The 17,599-nt window shown below is 37.3% G+C and overlaps 1 non-coding gene across 1 annotated transcript; it reads right to left on the reverse strand.

Moving 5' to 3' along the window:
• Positions 1–13,121: 13,121 nt before the first annotated feature.
• Positions 13,122–13,228, reverse strand: LOC148803661 (small nucleolar RNA R71). The gene has a single exon (XR_016081527.1). It is a non-coding gene; the product is annotated as a small nucleolar RNA R71 (small nucleolar RNA).
• Between the last annotated feature and the right edge of the window lie 4,371 nt (positions 13,229–17,599).

The raw sequence follows: 17,599 nt of genomic DNA on the forward strand, positions 1-17,599 counted from the left end.
GACGCACCCTGCTGGTTCTGTTCCATCCACAGCTGTGTCATCTTCAGCAGGGACAGATCTTGGAGCATTCTTTGGGCGTGAACACCAACTTTGGGAGATACTGCTTCTCCGGATCAGGTATAATCCTCCCATTTATCTTTTGGTACAGATCTGGTTTGATTAGGGTTCAAGTAGATCCTTGAATATTGTATTCTAAATTCAGGGAATATGATTCCCAGTTGGGAGAAGGTAGGAAATTTTTGAAATTCGCCCCACCCATTCCGCAACCTTTATGGCGTCCATTAGATGGATCCTACCATTCTTTCATTAGCATCTCTAAAAGTCGCAACATACCCAATAAAATCCTTAAAGAAATGTTGGGACAAAATTGCTTTTCTATGTTCATTGTACTCATAATTTCTCCATTATGCTTTAAAATCCTTTCCACCCTAGACTGAAACTCAACATAAAAAATATTATTCCCAAGGACCTTGATAGCCATTGTTGATACTCAAGAGAAAATCCTGCTCAACAGAATTTATATCTATGAAGATGTTATACTGCCACCAACCCAAGTTCGGTTAAGATTGCTCTAATCCAGCTGGGTATTTATGGAAAAGCCCAAGCCCGAAATAACAAATATAGTCGGTTCTGATACATTGGATCCTCATACTTGCTAATGGAGCAAAATACAAGTTCAACCCCATCATAGAACAGGCCCGACCAAGATAGCCTATCGGGATACCCAACCCATTAACAGGTGTAATCCCAGGTAATCGGAACTAGGGAACCCACGGCCACCACAATTAAACCTCAACCAGCACAAGCATCATAAAGTTGCAACATACCCAATAAAATCCTTAAGAAAATGCTAGAACAAAATTGGTTTTCTTTATTCGTTGTACTCGAAAATCCACTACTATGTTTTAGAATCCTTTCTACCCATGGATGAAACACAACAATTGAAAAATTTTAGACTCAACTGTTAATGATATAGTTCTTACTCATGGAATAGGATAACCATTGTTGATATTCTTAACAAAATCCAGGTCAATAGAATCAATATATATGCATATGTTCCACCGGTCACCAACCCAAGCACAATTAAGTGTGCTACGGCTTGGGCTCGTGTTGGGAATTTACCAAAAGGCCCATGCCCTATTTGAAAAAAAATAGTTTGGGCCTGGTATATGAGATCCGTGGATGAAATTGCGGATCAAAACTCTTGACCAATCCCAACTTGGAACGGTCTGCGTCAACTTAGTTTATCCACCTACCTGACAAAAAAAAAATGTTTATTTCCTAGGAAACTGAACTGGATAAGCAATGACCAACAAAATTTAACCCCCATCCACATTAGCATCTCCAAAAGTTGCTATGTACCCAATAAAATCCTTAAATAAATGTTGTGACAAAATTGGTTTTCTATGTACATTGTACAAAGAATTTCTTCATTATGTTTTAAAATCCTTTCCATCCTAGAATGAAACTCAGCATCCAAAATATTATAGATTAAACAATAGATAATTCAGTTCTTTCCCAAGGGCCTTGATATCCATTGTTGATATTCTTGACAAAATCCTGCTCAACAGAATTTAAATCTACGAATATGTTATATTGCCACCAACCCAAGTTCGGTTAAGTGGGCTCTGATCGGGTTGGGCATTTATGAAAAATCCCAAGCCTGAGCTGACAAATATAGTCGGTTCTGATATATTGGATTCTTGTATGAGCTAATGGGGCTAAATGCAAGTCCAACAACGACTTAGAACGGGCTAGGCCAAGATAGCCTGTCGGGTTACCCAACCTATTAACAGGTGTAATGTCAGGTAATCGGAACCAGGTTACTCACGACCACTGCAGTTAAACCTCAACTACCACAAGCTTCTTAAAGTTGCAACATACCCAATAAAATCCTGAAGTAAATGCTGGACTAAAGTTGGTTTTCTCTACTACCTACATCCTTTTGGGAGTACGCATTGGAGATTGCGATATACGTGCTGAACCAGATTCCAACTAAATTCGTTCCTAAGACTCCATATGAGCTATGGACCAGTAAGAAACCAAGTGTAAGACACTTGAAGATTTGGGATTGTCCAACACATGTTAAAAGAATAAGTGCTGACAAATTGGAATCTAAGACCAGTTGTTGCCTATTTGTAAGTTACCCCAAAGGCTCTATAGGATATTTATCCTATGACCCAAGAGAGCAGAAAGTGTTCTGCAGTCGAAATTCCCATTTCTTGGTAGAAGATTACATCATGAACAATCATCATCAGGAAGTTGTTCTTGATGAGGAGAGCTCAGGGGTAGTGGGAGATGTCCTACAGGCTCCAAATAACAACCAACCTAGAAGGTCTACCCAAGTATTTAGGCCTCCAGTTCGTTACGGCTATGATCAAGAAAGTTACTTGATGGAAGCCACGATTAGTGGTGAAGATCCCGTGACTTATATGGAAGTTATGTTGGACATAGATTCCTTGAAGTGGGTAGATGCTATAAGAGCCGAGATTGATTCAATGAAGACCACTGGAGTCTAGACTCTCGTAGATCCGCCCCCTGGGGTAAAAGCAATTGGTTGCAAATGGATCTATAAGAGGAAGAAGGGCCCTGATGGTAAGGTTGAGACCTACAAGGCTCATCTTGTGACAAAAGGGTACACTCAGAAAGAGGGAATCAAATATGAAAAAACTTTTTCGCCCGTGGCCATGCTTAAATTCATTAGAATCCTGCTATTTGTAGCAACACACCATGATTACGAGATTTGACAAATGGATGTCAAAACCGTGTTCTTGAATGGAGATCTTATTGAAGATATCTACATGTAGCAACCGTAAGGATTCATTGCTACAGGTCAAGAACACATTGTGTGTAAACTTAATCGATCCATATATGGACTTATGCAAGCTTCTACGAGCTGGAACATCCGGTTTGACTCTACCGTCAAACAATTTGACTTTGAACAGAATCCGGATCAGCCCTGTGTTTATAGGAAGATAGTGGAAGATAAGATTACTTTCTTGGTTCTGTATGTAGATAACATTCTACTCATTGAGAATGATGTAGGAATGCTAACTACGGTGAATGTATGGTTTTCACAACAATTCTCCATGAAAGATCTTGGAGAAGCCTCTTACATCTTGGGACTTTGACTCTACAGAGATAAACCGAAGAGGATAATAGGATTATCCCAATCTGGTTACATTGACAAGATTGTCAAGAGATACAGTATGGAGAAGTCCAAGAAAGGAAATGTTCCTTTCAGGCATAAAGTCACTCTCTCCAAGAGTATGTCTCCCAAGAATTCTGAGGAGATTGAGAGCATGAGAGAGGTTCCCTATGCCTCAGCCGTAGAGAGCATCATGTATGCCATGTTGTGCACTCGGCCAGACATTGCTCAGGATGTGAATGTGGTAAGCAAATATCAATCAAAACCCAAGATAGGAGCACTGGACAGCTGTGAAAATATACTGCAATGCCTTCGAAGATCAAAAGGAGTTTTGTCTGGTATTCGGTGATAGTTCACTACAGATCATTGGATATTCTGATACCAACTTCCAGTCAGACCCAGATGATAGAATGTCTACATCTAGTTACATCTTCACAATGGGGTCCTAAGTAGTAAGAATAACAGTCCACAACCCAAGCTAAGCACATTGTCGTAAGTAAGGCTGCCTAATAGATGAATGTGTTCATTTTGGAATTGGGAATTCAGCACATCACCCATTCCACTATTGTGTGACAACACTGGATCTACGGGAGATTGATGTTAAAAGGAAGCATCGACGAAGAATGTGGCAGACCCATTGACTAAGCCACTGACACAAAAAGTGTTTGAGAAACATGTGGAAAGTATGGGACTTCAGCTTGTACCCGATTGGACCTAAGTGCAAGTGGGAGCTGTTAGATAGTGTATGCCTTTAGCACCAATCAGCTTGATGTACATTATGACATTTATTGCAAATGAATATTGGTGTGTTTCTATGTAATACCCTTAAACTGGACACTTATGAGACTTGTGTTAGTCTAGAATCTTCACAGTCATTGGATAGATCTATGGAGATTTATCTCGCCAAGGCTGACACTGAAGTGATGCCAAGTTGGTTGGGGTGGCTTGTCTTAGCTTCCAGGGTGAGTCCTGAGGTACATGTAGTGTGGGTTTTCTTGAAACCCTAAACCGGACCAAATTCCAATATTGCCTTAGACCTTGGAGACAGATGGGCAAAATTGGAATGTTACACCTGACCTCTAGACTCGATTATGGTACTTCACTAGTGTCGGATTGTGCTGTCTTTAATATGCCAACCAATGAGATCCTTAGAGGGGTCAAAACCTGGGTATGTTGGGGCAGTTTGAGAATTCACCTAAGTAAGTGATCATAGTGACAAGATCAGCCTCTTTGTCGGACAAAGTATATGATCGGGGAATGCACTCTCTCTGATGGAAACTTAAACTACCGGCAGTTGATTTCAAACTTGTTGAAATTTGTTTTTGCAAAATATATTTATATAGAGATATACATATATATTACAGTTTCACAAAATGTTTGCAAAAGGGTTTTAATTCCCGGGATCCATGTGAGTAGAGAGTGCAACACTGTACCTAGTAACCGAGAGAAAAGTCCTCTTGTTGGGCAGTGTTTGATCATTATGGGCTGAGAGGTTAAGTGTAAGACCATTTAGAGATAATAAACCTGATGGGCTTATCTCACATCTGCCTACAGTCCTTGGGCCTTCATAAGATGGTTAGACCCAATGACCATTTAGTATAAATGTTGGGCCCATTAAGAGCCCATACTGATGGACTCAGGGGTTCACTGTATTCGGCAGTGAATTCGGACAAGGCCTTGTAATAAAGGCTAGGCTGAACCCATGTAGCTTATGTGGAGATCAATGATAGGGTCCCATGCCATACAAAGATAACCAAGCTAGCTAGCATTAAAAGGAAGTGAGTCTGAAATCTTAAAGGGCCTAAAGCCCATTTCGAATTGGGTTAATTGGATTAATTAAATAGGGGGTGAATCTGGGTATGGATCAGCAGATAAGGATAAGAGGATAATTCTTATCTACTTAAAGAGTCCAGATCCAAATAAAGATTTGGATTAGGAAACTTCTAATTGGATTAGGAGAAGCTGATCTTGATATGTAGATAAGATAAGGGATAAGCCTTATCACTTAAAGAGTTTAGATCCAAATAAAGATTTGGATCAAGAAACTCCTAATCAGATTAGGAGATTGACTCTTTAAGGGTTATATATAAAGAGGAGGGTGAACTTACTGCCCTACTCTGTTCAATCTCCACCTCTTGGAGTGATCAAGATTAAATCTTGATATTGTTTCTTGGTGGAAGAAACAATTTTGAAGTTGTGCTCACTACCCTATTTGATTCTTACTGAAGAGTTTGAGGTTCTTGCTGAAAAACCACTTGTTAATCCTGCCTCACCCTAAGTTGTGTCATCTTCAATGGAGGAAGGATTTGGTACTCTCTTTGGGCATAAACACCTACGTTGGGAGAAGCTTTTTGTGTGGATTCGATATCAGGTATTCCTCTCCCTAATATTGGTTTTTTATTCGGTTTGTTTCAAGAGTGAACCTTGAAAAATATAGTTTTTCTAAATTAGGGAATTGGATTCCCGGATGGGAGAAAGAAATTTTTAAAATTTCGCCCAGCCACCCTGCATGGTTTGGCCATCCATATGATGGATCTCTCATCCCTTCAAATGAAGCTGATATGGGGCCCATCAAAAAGGGAGATCATCTAATGATCTTCAGGACACCATGGCAATGATGTGCATTCAGCCATGGTGTGCGAAAGAGCCACTATCGAATTAACATGACCCAAGTGCTTATGGCCCATGTACGTAGCACATCATACATCATACATCACATGCATGAAACAACACATAATTTATCCAATCAATTAAATCATTTGTAAAACCCTAAATTAATTAAGTTAAATCAGGATCAGCCCATTAAAGCCCATCACATTATCATATAACATTACCTAGGTATATGGGCTGAACTACAAAAAGCAATTCGGCCCATATAGATCTTATGCTAAATTAGGGCTAATGTAGTTTCAACTAATCAAAACTGGGTTTTACAGAGTGAGTCGAATTGTATCTTGTAATGGGCCATCAAACCCCTGGTCCAAATCAGAATTTGGGGCTGAAAACAGACCTCTATTGAACCACAGGTTTAGTCCAACCAGTTTGGACCAATCTTGGGTCAAACCGGCCTAGGGTTTGGTGTCCATTACAAGGTCTAATTAAAAAATGTGATATGAAATTAATTACAACTGATTAAAGACAATCAAGAATCAGCAAGAACAAATATTAGTGGGTTGTACATGTGATTTCACACTTGCAAAACAAAGGGTTAATTGCAGATAGTGAAATCGTTATCTGCGAATCGCATATTGCAGTTTCTCAATTTGCAAAATATCTTCTCTTCCTAATTTTCTATTAATTACATCACATCAAATCCTATACATTTTGTCTAAAAAAATATATATTTACATACTAAAATGAATAGAATAAAAATTTGTAGGGTGCACAAATCATACCACCTTTAAAGAATTTGATCTCCATCACACGACAACCCAAGAATTCAAGAAACAATTACAAAATCATTCCATAATTATTAAAGAATAGTAAAGATCTTGTCCAGATTTCGTTCAAGACTTGAACCTGGCTGAGAATAATAAAGACCTCTACGAAGTCAGGAACAGTATAGAGCCCTTACTGAGAATCGATTTCTCAAAAAACAGTAAACTTGCGCAAATCGAGTAGAACAATTTCTGCCCATTTGTGCAGGTTCAGATTTGGTCCAGATTTGGTTCAAGACTTGAACCTAGCTCTGCTACCACTGAAGGGATGGGAGATCCATCATATGGATGGCCAAACCATGTAGGGTGGCTTGACAAAATTTCAAAAATTTCTTTCTCCCATCTGGGAATCCTATTCCCTAATTTAGAAAAACTACATTTTTCAATGTTCGTTCTTGAAACAAACCGGACCAAATCTGAAACCAAGATTAGGGAGAGGAATACCTGATACGGAATCCATGCAAAAAGCTCCTCCCAACGTAGGTGTTCGCACCCAAGGAGAGTACCAAATCATCCCTTCACTAAAGATGACACAACTTAGGGTGAGGTAGGATCAGCAAGTGGTTTTTCAGTAAGAACCACAGATTTTTCAGCAAGAATTGAACAGAGGTGTGAGCATAGCTTCAAAATTGTTTCTTCTACCAAGAAACAATATCAAGATCGAATCTTGACCACTCCAAGAGGTGGAGATCGAACAAGGTAGGGCGGCAAGTGTAGAGAGAGAGAACTGAAAGCAGAAAGCGTCAAACTTTAGATCATTTTTCCAATTTGCCCTCCTCTTTATATATAACTCTTAAAGAGTCAATCTCCTAATCTGATTAAGAGTTTCTTAATCCAAATCTTTATTTGGATCTGAACTCTTTAGGTGATAAGGATAATACATTATCTTATCTACAGATCATGATTAAATAAGTTTTCTCATCCAAATCTCTATTTGGATCTAGACTCTTTAATTGGATAAGAGTTATCCTCTTATCCTTATCTGTTGATCCATACCAAGATTTGCCCCTATTTAATTAATCCAATTAACACAGTTTGAAATGGGCTTTAGGTCCATTAAGCTTTCATGCTCACTTCCTTTTAATGCTGGCTAGCATGGCTCTCTTTGTATGGTGTGGAACCCTGTCATTGATCTCCACATCAGCCACATGGGTTCAGCGAAGCCTCTATTACAAGGCCTAGCCAAATTCACTACTGAATACAGAGAACTCCTAATGGGTCCAACATTTACACTAAATGGTCCTTGGGTCTAGCCATCTTATCAAGGCCCAAGGACTATGGGCAGGTGTGAGATTAGCCCATCAGGTTCATTATCCCTAAATGGTCTTATACTTAACCTCTCAACCCTTAATGATCATACACTACCCGACAAGAGAGGACCTCTCCCTCGGCTGCAAGGTACAGTGTTGCACTCTCTACTCACATGGATCCTAGGAGTTAAAACCTTTTGCAAATATTTTGTGAAACCGTAATATATATGTATATCTCTATATAAATATATTTTGCAAAACAAATTTCAACAAGTTTGAAATCAACTGTCGGCAGTTTAGGTTTCCATCAGAGAGAGTGTATTCCTCGATCATTACTTTGTCAGACAAAGGGGCTGATCCAGTTACTATGATCACCCACTCAGGTGAATTCTCGGACTGCCCCAACATACCCAGGTTTTGACCCCCTGTAAAGATCTCACAGATTGGCATCTCAAAGGCAACCCAGCCCAACACCTAGTGCAGTACATTAATCGAGTCTAAGGGTCAGGTGTAACAATCCAGTTTTCCCCATCTATCACCAAGGTCCAGGGCAATACTGGAATTTGGTCCGGTTCAAGGTTTCAAGCAAACCTACACTGCATGTATCTCAAGTCTCACCCTGGCAGCTGAGACAAGCCACCCCAACCAACTTGGCGGCACATCAGTGTCAGCCTTGGCAAGATAAATCTTCCCAGATCTATCCAACGGCTGTGAAGATTCTAAACTAACACGAGTCTCATAAGTGTCTAGTTTAAGGGTATTACACAAAAACATACCAATATAACATGAATCAAATATGTACTTTATTCATTTACAATAAACGCCAATAAGTACATCAAGCTGATTGAAGCTAAGGGCACACACTGTCTAACAAAGACAGCTTGTCAGGTTACCCAACCCATTAGTAGGTGTAATCCTAGGTAATCGAAACTATGTAATCCATGACCACCTCAATTAAACCTCAACCAGCACAAGAATCTCTAAAGTTGCAACAGACCTAATAAAATCCTAAAGTAAATGTTGGAACAAAATTGCTTTTTTTTATTTGTTGTACTCGAAAATCCTCTTCTATGTTTTAGAATCCTTTCTACTCTTGAATGAAACACAACATTCGAAAAATTTTAGACTCAACTGTTAACAAAATCCTGCTCAATAGAATCAAGATATATGTAGATGTTGCACCGTCACCAACCCAAGCTTGATTAAGAGGGCTGGGGCTAGGCATTTATGAAAAATGTCCAAGCCCAACCTAAAAAAAAATATAGTTCGAGCCTGGTATATTGAATCCGTGGATGAATTTGCGGATCTAAATAGATGAGAAATCCCAACTTTGAATAGGTTGGGCCAACTCTGTTTATTGACCTACTTGAACAAAAACTGGTTTAATTACTGGGAAACGGAACCGGGTAAGCCATGACCAATGAAATTTAATCCCTACCAACGGTAACATCTCTAGAAGTTGCAACATGCCCAGTAAAATCATTAAGTAAATGATGAGACAAAATTGGTTTTCTATGTTCATTGTACTCAGAAATTCTCTAGTATGTTTTAAATCCTTTCCACCCTAGAATGAAACTCAACATTCAAAATATTATAGATTATTTTATTTCTGCAATTTATTTTTATCAAATTTAATTTTTGTCTTCCTTTCTACAGATCTGAAATTCAGCCAGGTAAGATAGAAGGCCTAGCTTGAGGAGTTCAAGGGTCAAAGGATAGATCCAGAGACTGCTACCTCTGACCAAGTTGCAGATTTTTTATTTAGTTTTTTTATTTCTGTTATTTATTTATTTTTCTACAATTTTTACTTTTAGCATTGTTAGAATTTTATTTTAGTGGGTTTCAGTTCAGTTAATTAAATTTTGTATTTCTGCAATGTCAAATCTTGTGGATATGACCCCTTTCTCACCACTAATTGTGTTTTGTAGTTATTTTGAAAATCGAAAAAATTTATAAATATTGAAATTGATGTTCTGAAGTGGTTAACAACACGCTTCCGGACACACCAAGTTTTTGGCCCCATTGTCGGGGAAGCAATGGAGAAAAAAATTTTATTTGCTTTGTTCAGATTGATTTCATTAGTTTTTTTTTTTTGATTACTTGATCTGTAATCTCATTTTAACTCGTGTTTCTCTTTGATTTTGCAGGGCGTAATAGAGAAAGGTGGGGTACTGGAGCGTTGTCAGACTACTGAAGAAAAGAGAAGAGAAGAGAAGAGAAATTGGGATTGCGATTCAGGAGTAGTCAACCCAATTTAATCTTGTTTTTTTTTTTTTTTGAATTCTTTTTAGTAAAGTAGTGTTTTCGAATTCTTAGTTAATTGTTTTTATTTCTTGATAGATTCGATTTATTTCTTTTAGGATTATTTTTTGTTTTGTTCTTAGATCTATTTTTTTTTAGGATTGTTAGGTTCTGTTTTTTCTTTATTTTCATATTAGAAACTCATTTCGTTTCTTGGATTTTTATCGCTGCATACTCTTACTTTCTTATTTTCTGTTTAATCTTTAGAGTAGCAAACTCCATTCTTAATATTCATTTCTGTAGTATTAATTTTTTGAAAAATTAGTTCCTTTATTTTTCTGTTTCTATTTTCTGTGATTAACTGTTGCTTTAATTAATTGCTCCCTTAATTAGTGGTTTAATTGAATAATTGATTGTTAATTAGGAAATTATTCAAAATTTAGAATTTGAGTTTAAATTTCAAATTTTGAATTTGAATTTGAATTTGAATTTCAATTCAAAATTTACATTTTAAATTTTGAATTTCAAAAAAAATTAATATTTAAAAATTTTTGCATTTGCATTCCAACATTTAGGGTTTGATATGTTCTAGAGCATGCATCATATAGGATTATTTAATTGCTGAAATTATCCTGTTAGTTGTTAATGTGTTAGGGTTTCTCATTTTTAATTGCTCCTTTTGCTGAATTAATTTGTTTTATTATTTTATGTTAAATTGCTGAATTGCATATTAGAGATAATTGTTCATGCATTGTAATTAATTGCATTTATTTTGTTTATTGTGTTTTTCCAATAATCCATTTAAGGGCAATCCAATTTAAATAAGATAAGGTGGGGATTTTGATGAGAGTAGAATTTATCATATTTTTATCCCCAATTATTATCTCTTTTATACCAAATTAGCATCTAATTGGACTTATATTTCTGTTCAGGGCATGAAAGAAGGCATCAGGAGCAAAGAAAGACAAATCGGATGATTTTTCATAGTTTCGACATCGTTCAGTAATCTGGGCCTAACTTGCGTATCCGAACTCCGAATGGGCTGATTCAAGATCCAATAGAAATATAAGAGAAAAAGCCACAACTTTCCAGTTTTGGGATTTTGCAGATTTGGCCTGCATCGAAGTAAAATCCGGGCCCAAAGTCGGGGCAAATTCATAGGAAGGCCCAATCCGCAGCTGAAACCCAACTTGCAGAAAAGCCTGGCTGAAGCCCAATTCGCAGAGGAGGTCTAATACGAATCCAAGAACAAGAAACTAAGAAGGGTCCTTCCGGATCTAAATTCTTGATGTAATCTTAGAGAGATAAAATGATTGAGTTCATTAGATAAAAAGATAATATTAGAATTAGGATAGGACATTCTATTTTTGTAAAGATCAACTTCAAGAGGAAGTAGGAGACCACCCCATCCTCTTTAAGCTATATAAAGGAGGGGGCGGACCAGCTTTAGGCATCACACAATCACTCAATCTTTGGAAGGGATCACGAATTGCGTTGAGCTATCAGTCAAGAAAGGAGAAAACAAATCAAGAAACTGAGGGAAGGTGATCAAGAATTCAAGAAACTTCAAGAAGAAGGTGACGGCAAGAAGAGGATATCTCAACACCATGGGTGAATTCAAGAGTTCTTTCTTTCCCTTTGTTTGTTTTAATTCTTTTATCATGAACTGATTTGTTTCTTGCTAGGGTTGTGGAAAGCCTAACCATGTTAATGAATATATTTTTATCTTTATGATTTATCCAAGATTGTGATTTCCATATAGTCTATGAATTATTGTGCTTAATGCAATTAAGAGCTTGGCCACCTCTTAATTGATTTGTGTTATGTGAATGAATCGAGAGAGGAATTCACATAATCGACTGAATAATTCATAGTGTGAATTGAATGGTATATAGAGATATATATACATGATTCATCTGAATTTAATGGTTTTTCTTGGACTTAATGCATTTCCATCTTGAGAGCTCTACTCGAGAGATCGAAGGGTTACCTGATGGACATAGTTTTAATATATCATGAGAGAGAATATTAAATAAATTTGGAAAGACCTCAGCTTATGGGAATGGCAAATAATCTTGGTAAGTCGAATCCATTAGTATACATTACATTGGTTAGGTGAACCTAAAGTCCTAGCGATTTCATCCATTGCATATTCGATTAGTGATCACCTTTGCTTTTATTTTCTTTTTCCAGTTTTTATTTCCAGTAGTTCTTGCTCAAATCTGAATTTCGATTGTCCAAATAATTAGGGAAGACTGTGGGTCTAATACTTATTTTGTTAAATCCTCGTGGGAACGATATTTTTTATACTACTTGATAACTAGTGCACTTGCTAGGGTTATATATTCATAGCTATCAAGTTTTTGGCGCTGTTGCCGGGGATTTAATCCTAAAATAATATTAGAACTTGTTAACCTTGGTTAATTTGGACTTTTTTTATTTTTATTTCTGTTTTGTTCCTTACTTTTATTTTTATTTTATTTTATTTGTTCAAACTCTTGTTGTGTTCAGATTTATTAGTGCATGACACGCACTAGAAAGGAAGGACTAACTGAATTTGATCCAGAAATTGAGAGGACCTTTCGCTTGTTGCAAAGGGCCAACAAAGGAAAAGCAAGAGAGGAGGTTGTTATTTGCGAACCAGCCATAGAGATTGAAGGAGAGATGGCAGAAGGAAATCACACCCTCTTGGACTATGCTTGTCCAAACATTGATGGGGCGACATCCAGCATTTGCAAGCCCACCATTCATGCCAACAACTTTGAAATCAAGCCTGCAATAATCCAAATGATCCAAACAAGTATTCAGTTTAGTGGGTTACCAAGTAATGACCCTAATGCACACATTGTTAACTTCTTAGAAATATGTGATACTTTTAAACATAATGGAGTTAGTGATGATGCAATTAGGCTTAGATTATTTCCTTTTTCATTGTGTGATAGAGCTAAAGATTGGCTTAAATCACTCCCTGCAGGAAGTATCACCACTTGGAATGATCTAACCCAAAAATTTTTGGCTAAATATTTCCCACCCTCCAAAACAGCAAAGCTAATTAATGATATTACTACTTTCGCTCAATTTGAGAGGGAATCCTTATATGAAGCATGGGAACGATTTAAGGAGATGCTTAGCAAGTGTCTTCACCATGGGATACCAACTTGGCGACAGATTTAGACTTTTTATAATGGTATTACCCATCTAACTGATCCATTATTGATGCAGCTGCAGGTGGTACGATCATGAGGAAAACTCCAGAGGAAGCATATGACCTAGTGGAGGAGATGGTATCAAACAGCTACCAGTGGAGCAATGACCGAACCAATCAGAGGGGAGTACACCACATCGATTCCTTTGCAGCCCTATCTGCGCAAATAGCTAATCTGAATAAGAGACTGGATAATTTTAGTATTGCAATCATTAATACACCACCTAGCATCTTATGAAATTTATGTGGTCAAATAGGACATACTAATTCTGATTGTCAATTAAACAACCCTTTTATTTCTCATGAGAATGCTAATTTTATTTCTCATGCTGGCAGGTCAAACTTCAACCCATACTCCAATACATACAACCTAGGGTGGAGGAATCACCCGAACTTCTCATGGAGTAACAATCAGCAAAAGGCACCCATGGGTTTCCAACCACAGCCGCCCCCACAAGAAAAAAAGAACAATCTGGAGGAAATGATCTCTAAGTTCATTAATGCCACTAAAGCAAGGTTCCAAGAGCAAGAAGCATCGATTAAAAACTTAGAGGTTCAAGTGGGACAGATTGTAGCATGTTATCAGAAAGGAAAGAGGGAAGGCTACCCAGCAACACATAAAAGAACCCTAGAGAGCAAGTAAACGCCATAACTTTAAGAAGTGGGAAAACAGTTGGCGAAATTCAAAGAAAGGACAAGGAAGCTGAAGTGACCGATCTACAAAAGGAGAATGAGGGAAGTACCCCTAAACTGAATTTACATGAAATTAAACTTCCTATTCCCTACCCAAGAAGAGTCTTGAAGGTTAAATTAGATAAGCAATTTGAAAAATTTTTAGAAGTTTTCAAAAAGATTCATATTAACCTTCCTCTTCTTGATGTTTTGTCACAGATGCTGAAGTATGCCAAATTCCTGAAAGAGGTAATGTCCAATAAAAGAAAGTGGGAGGATGGTGAGATGGTAAAACTAAACGAAGAATGTTCAGCTATTCTTCAAAAGAAATTGCCCCCAAAGCTTAAGGATCCAGGGAGTTTTTCTATACCTTGCACCATAGGGAATACTGAATTTGAAAAAGCTTTATGTGATTTAGGTGCTAGTATAAATTTAATGCCTTATTCTATTTTTGAAAAACTTGGACTGCATGAACTAACATCTACAACTATTATCCTGCAATTAGCTGATAGAAGCATTAAATATCCTAGGGGAATAGTAGAAGATGTTTTGGTCAAAATGGGCAATTTTATTATTCCTGCTGATTTCATTGTGTTGGATATGGAGGAAGATAGGACAATGTCGTTGATTCTTGGGAGACCTTTTCTTGCTACTGGTGATGCTTTAATTGATGTGCGAAAAGGTCTACTTACCTTTAGAATCAATGGTGAAGAAGTGGTGTTCAATGTATTTAAAACCATGGAACATCCCAACACAATTGAACATGAAATTTATGCAATCGATAACATTGATGTTGGTGCAGCCGAAGTAGACACATCTAAATCAGAAGACACACTGAATGTTGCACTTAACAATAGTCCTAATCAATTGCAACAAGCAGAGCATAAGTTTGTATAGAAATTAAAATTGCGAAATTTGACTTCTGAGCCAGATTCTTTTGAAATTACAATTCATAATGCATCTTTACCTCCATGTCACACAAAACCCCTCCCATTTATTGTGTAGGTCCCTATTCTAGGTTTAAACCCACCTATGAAGGATGAAAAGGGGAAACATCGGAAATTAAAAACTAAGTGGGGTGGACCCTTTAAAGTGGCTAAGGTATTCCCTCATGGAGCAATTGTTCAAGGTAAATGGACAGCGGTTGAAACATTATATTGAAGGAGAGCAACCCATCCACCATGGGACCATTCTCTCCTTGAAACCGCCATGAAACCAAGGTGAAAGTCAAGCTCACGACTTAAAAAGAGCGCTTGTGGGAGGCAACCCATTAAGTTTAGTGGTTTGTTTTGTTTAGTTTTTTTCTCTTATGAATGTGTTTTTTGTTTCGTATCTCACATTTACAGGATCTCAACGAGGCATTCAGGGAAGTCCTCTTAAATCTTTCTCTCCTTGTTCTTGTTATGCATATTCTATACATTGAGGACAATGTATATCTTAAGTGTGAGGGAGGATTAAGGGGTTGACATATTTTTTTTTGGACTCTAGCATGCTTTAATCATCTTTTTAACCCTTCCTTTTGAAATTTCTACTCCTTAGAGACTTGTTTTTGAATGATTGCAAACCACCTTGAATCATGTGCTTAGGTAGGATAGACAAGAAAGGATGTAGGCAAATCTAGCTGAAATTTTTGGCTATGGAAGGTATCTCAGTAGTTTAAATGATCAACAGGCAAGATGCAATACAAATTTGACCCTTGTGAGCATTTGGTTTCTAACGGACAAATATTGTTTTATTATCCTAGAACTTGTTCTGTTAGGCATGTTGAGACCACGAAAATGAGTTCTTGTATTGGAACGTGTTATGATACAAAAAAAAAAAAAAACTCGTGTGAGATGGAGCATAAAATGCACTCACACCAAGAGAAAAAAAAAGAGCGAGTGTGAGATGGAGCATAAAATGCACTCACACTAAAAGAATAAGAAAAGGGTGAGATGGAGCATAAAATGCACTCATCCCTAGTCCCAAAGCCGCATTCACCTTTTGATGCATTGGACTCATGATAAGTGGGGGAGATGTGATACATAAGCAAGTTTATGGTAACAACATTCCTTGTTTCGTTCGGAAAAATCGTGAGAGGGTATTTTTGAATCTTGCTGCATGTGATTATGAAAACAAGGAAGGCTTACTTTAGCCCTAAATTATTCATGCGAAGAGATGCTTGTTTTCCTTGATTGTCGATCTCACTTGGGGACATGTGGATTGGCGATTTAAGATTATTCTTTGATAAGTTAAAGAGGAAAAGAAATGGATGACTAGAAGGACCATTAATACTAGATCAAGGCATGCGAGAGAATAAATACTCTATTGAGAAAGATCCAAAACAATCTTTTAGTAAGCTTGTTCTTGTTTTAATTTTAATTTTGAGTTTTGTCTTGCCCGAGGACGGGCAAGAGTTTAAGTGTGGGGGATTTGATGAGAGTAGAATTTATCATATTTTTATCCCCAATTATTATGTCTTTTATACCAAATTAGCATCTAATTGGACTCATATTTCTGTTCAGGGCATGAAAGAAGGCATCAGGAGCAAAGAAAGACAAATCAGATGATTTTTTATAGTTTTGACATTGTTCAATTATATGGGCCTAACTCGCGTATCCGAACTCCGAATGGGCTGATTCAAGATCCACTGGAAAGATAAGAGTAAAAGCCACAACTTTCATGTTTTGGGCTTTTGCAGATTCGGCATGCACCGAAGTTAAATCCGAGCCCAAAGTCTGGGCAAATTCGTAGGAAGGCCCAATCCGCAACTGAAACCCAACTTGTAGAAAAGCCTGGCTGAAGCCCAATACGCAGAGGATGTCTAATACGAATCCAAGAACAAGAAACTGAGAAGAGTCCTTCCAGATCTAAATTCTTGATGTAATCTTAGAGAGATAAAATGATTGAGTTCATTAGATAAAAAAATAATATTAGAATTAGGATAGGACTTTCTATTTTTGTAAAGATCAATTTCAAGAGGAAGTAGGAGACCACTCCCTCCCCTTTAAGCTATATAAAGGAGGGGGCGGACCAGCTTTAGGCATCACACAATCACTCAATCTCTGGAAGGGATCATGAATTGCGTTGGGCTATCAGTCAAGAAAGGAGAAAACAAATCAAGAAACTGAGGGAAGGTGATCAAGAATTCAAGAAACTTCAAGAAGAAGGTGACGGCAAGAAGAGGATATCTCAACACCATGGGCGAATTCAAGAGTTCTTTCTTTTCCTTTGTTTGTTTTAATTCTTTTATCATGAACTGATTTGTTTCTTGCTAGGGTTGTGGAAAGCCTAACCATGTCAATGAATATATTTTATCTTTATGATTTATCCAAGATTGTGATTTCCATATAGTCTAGAATTATTGTGCTTAATGCAATTAAGAACTTGGCCACCTCTTAATTGATTTGTGTTATGTGAATGAATTGAGAGAGGAATTCACATAATTGACTGAATAATTCATAGTGTGAATTGAATGGTATATAGAGATATATATACATAATTCATCTGAATTTAATGGTTTTTCTTGGGCTTAATGCATTTCCATCTTGAGAGCTCTACTCGAGAGATCGAAGGGTTACCTGATGGACGTAGTTTTAATATATCTCGAGAGAGAATATTAAATAAATTTGGAAAGACCTCAGCTTATGGGAATGGCAAATAATCT

The sequence above is a fragment of the Nelumbo nucifera genome, chromosome 1, assembly GCF_055504915.1.
Source record: "Nelumbo nucifera cultivar China Antique chromosome 1, China Antique-T2T, whole genome shotgun sequence".
Lineage (NCBI taxonomy): Eukaryota > Viridiplantae > Streptophyta > Magnoliopsida > Proteales > Nelumbonaceae > Nelumbo > Nelumbo nucifera.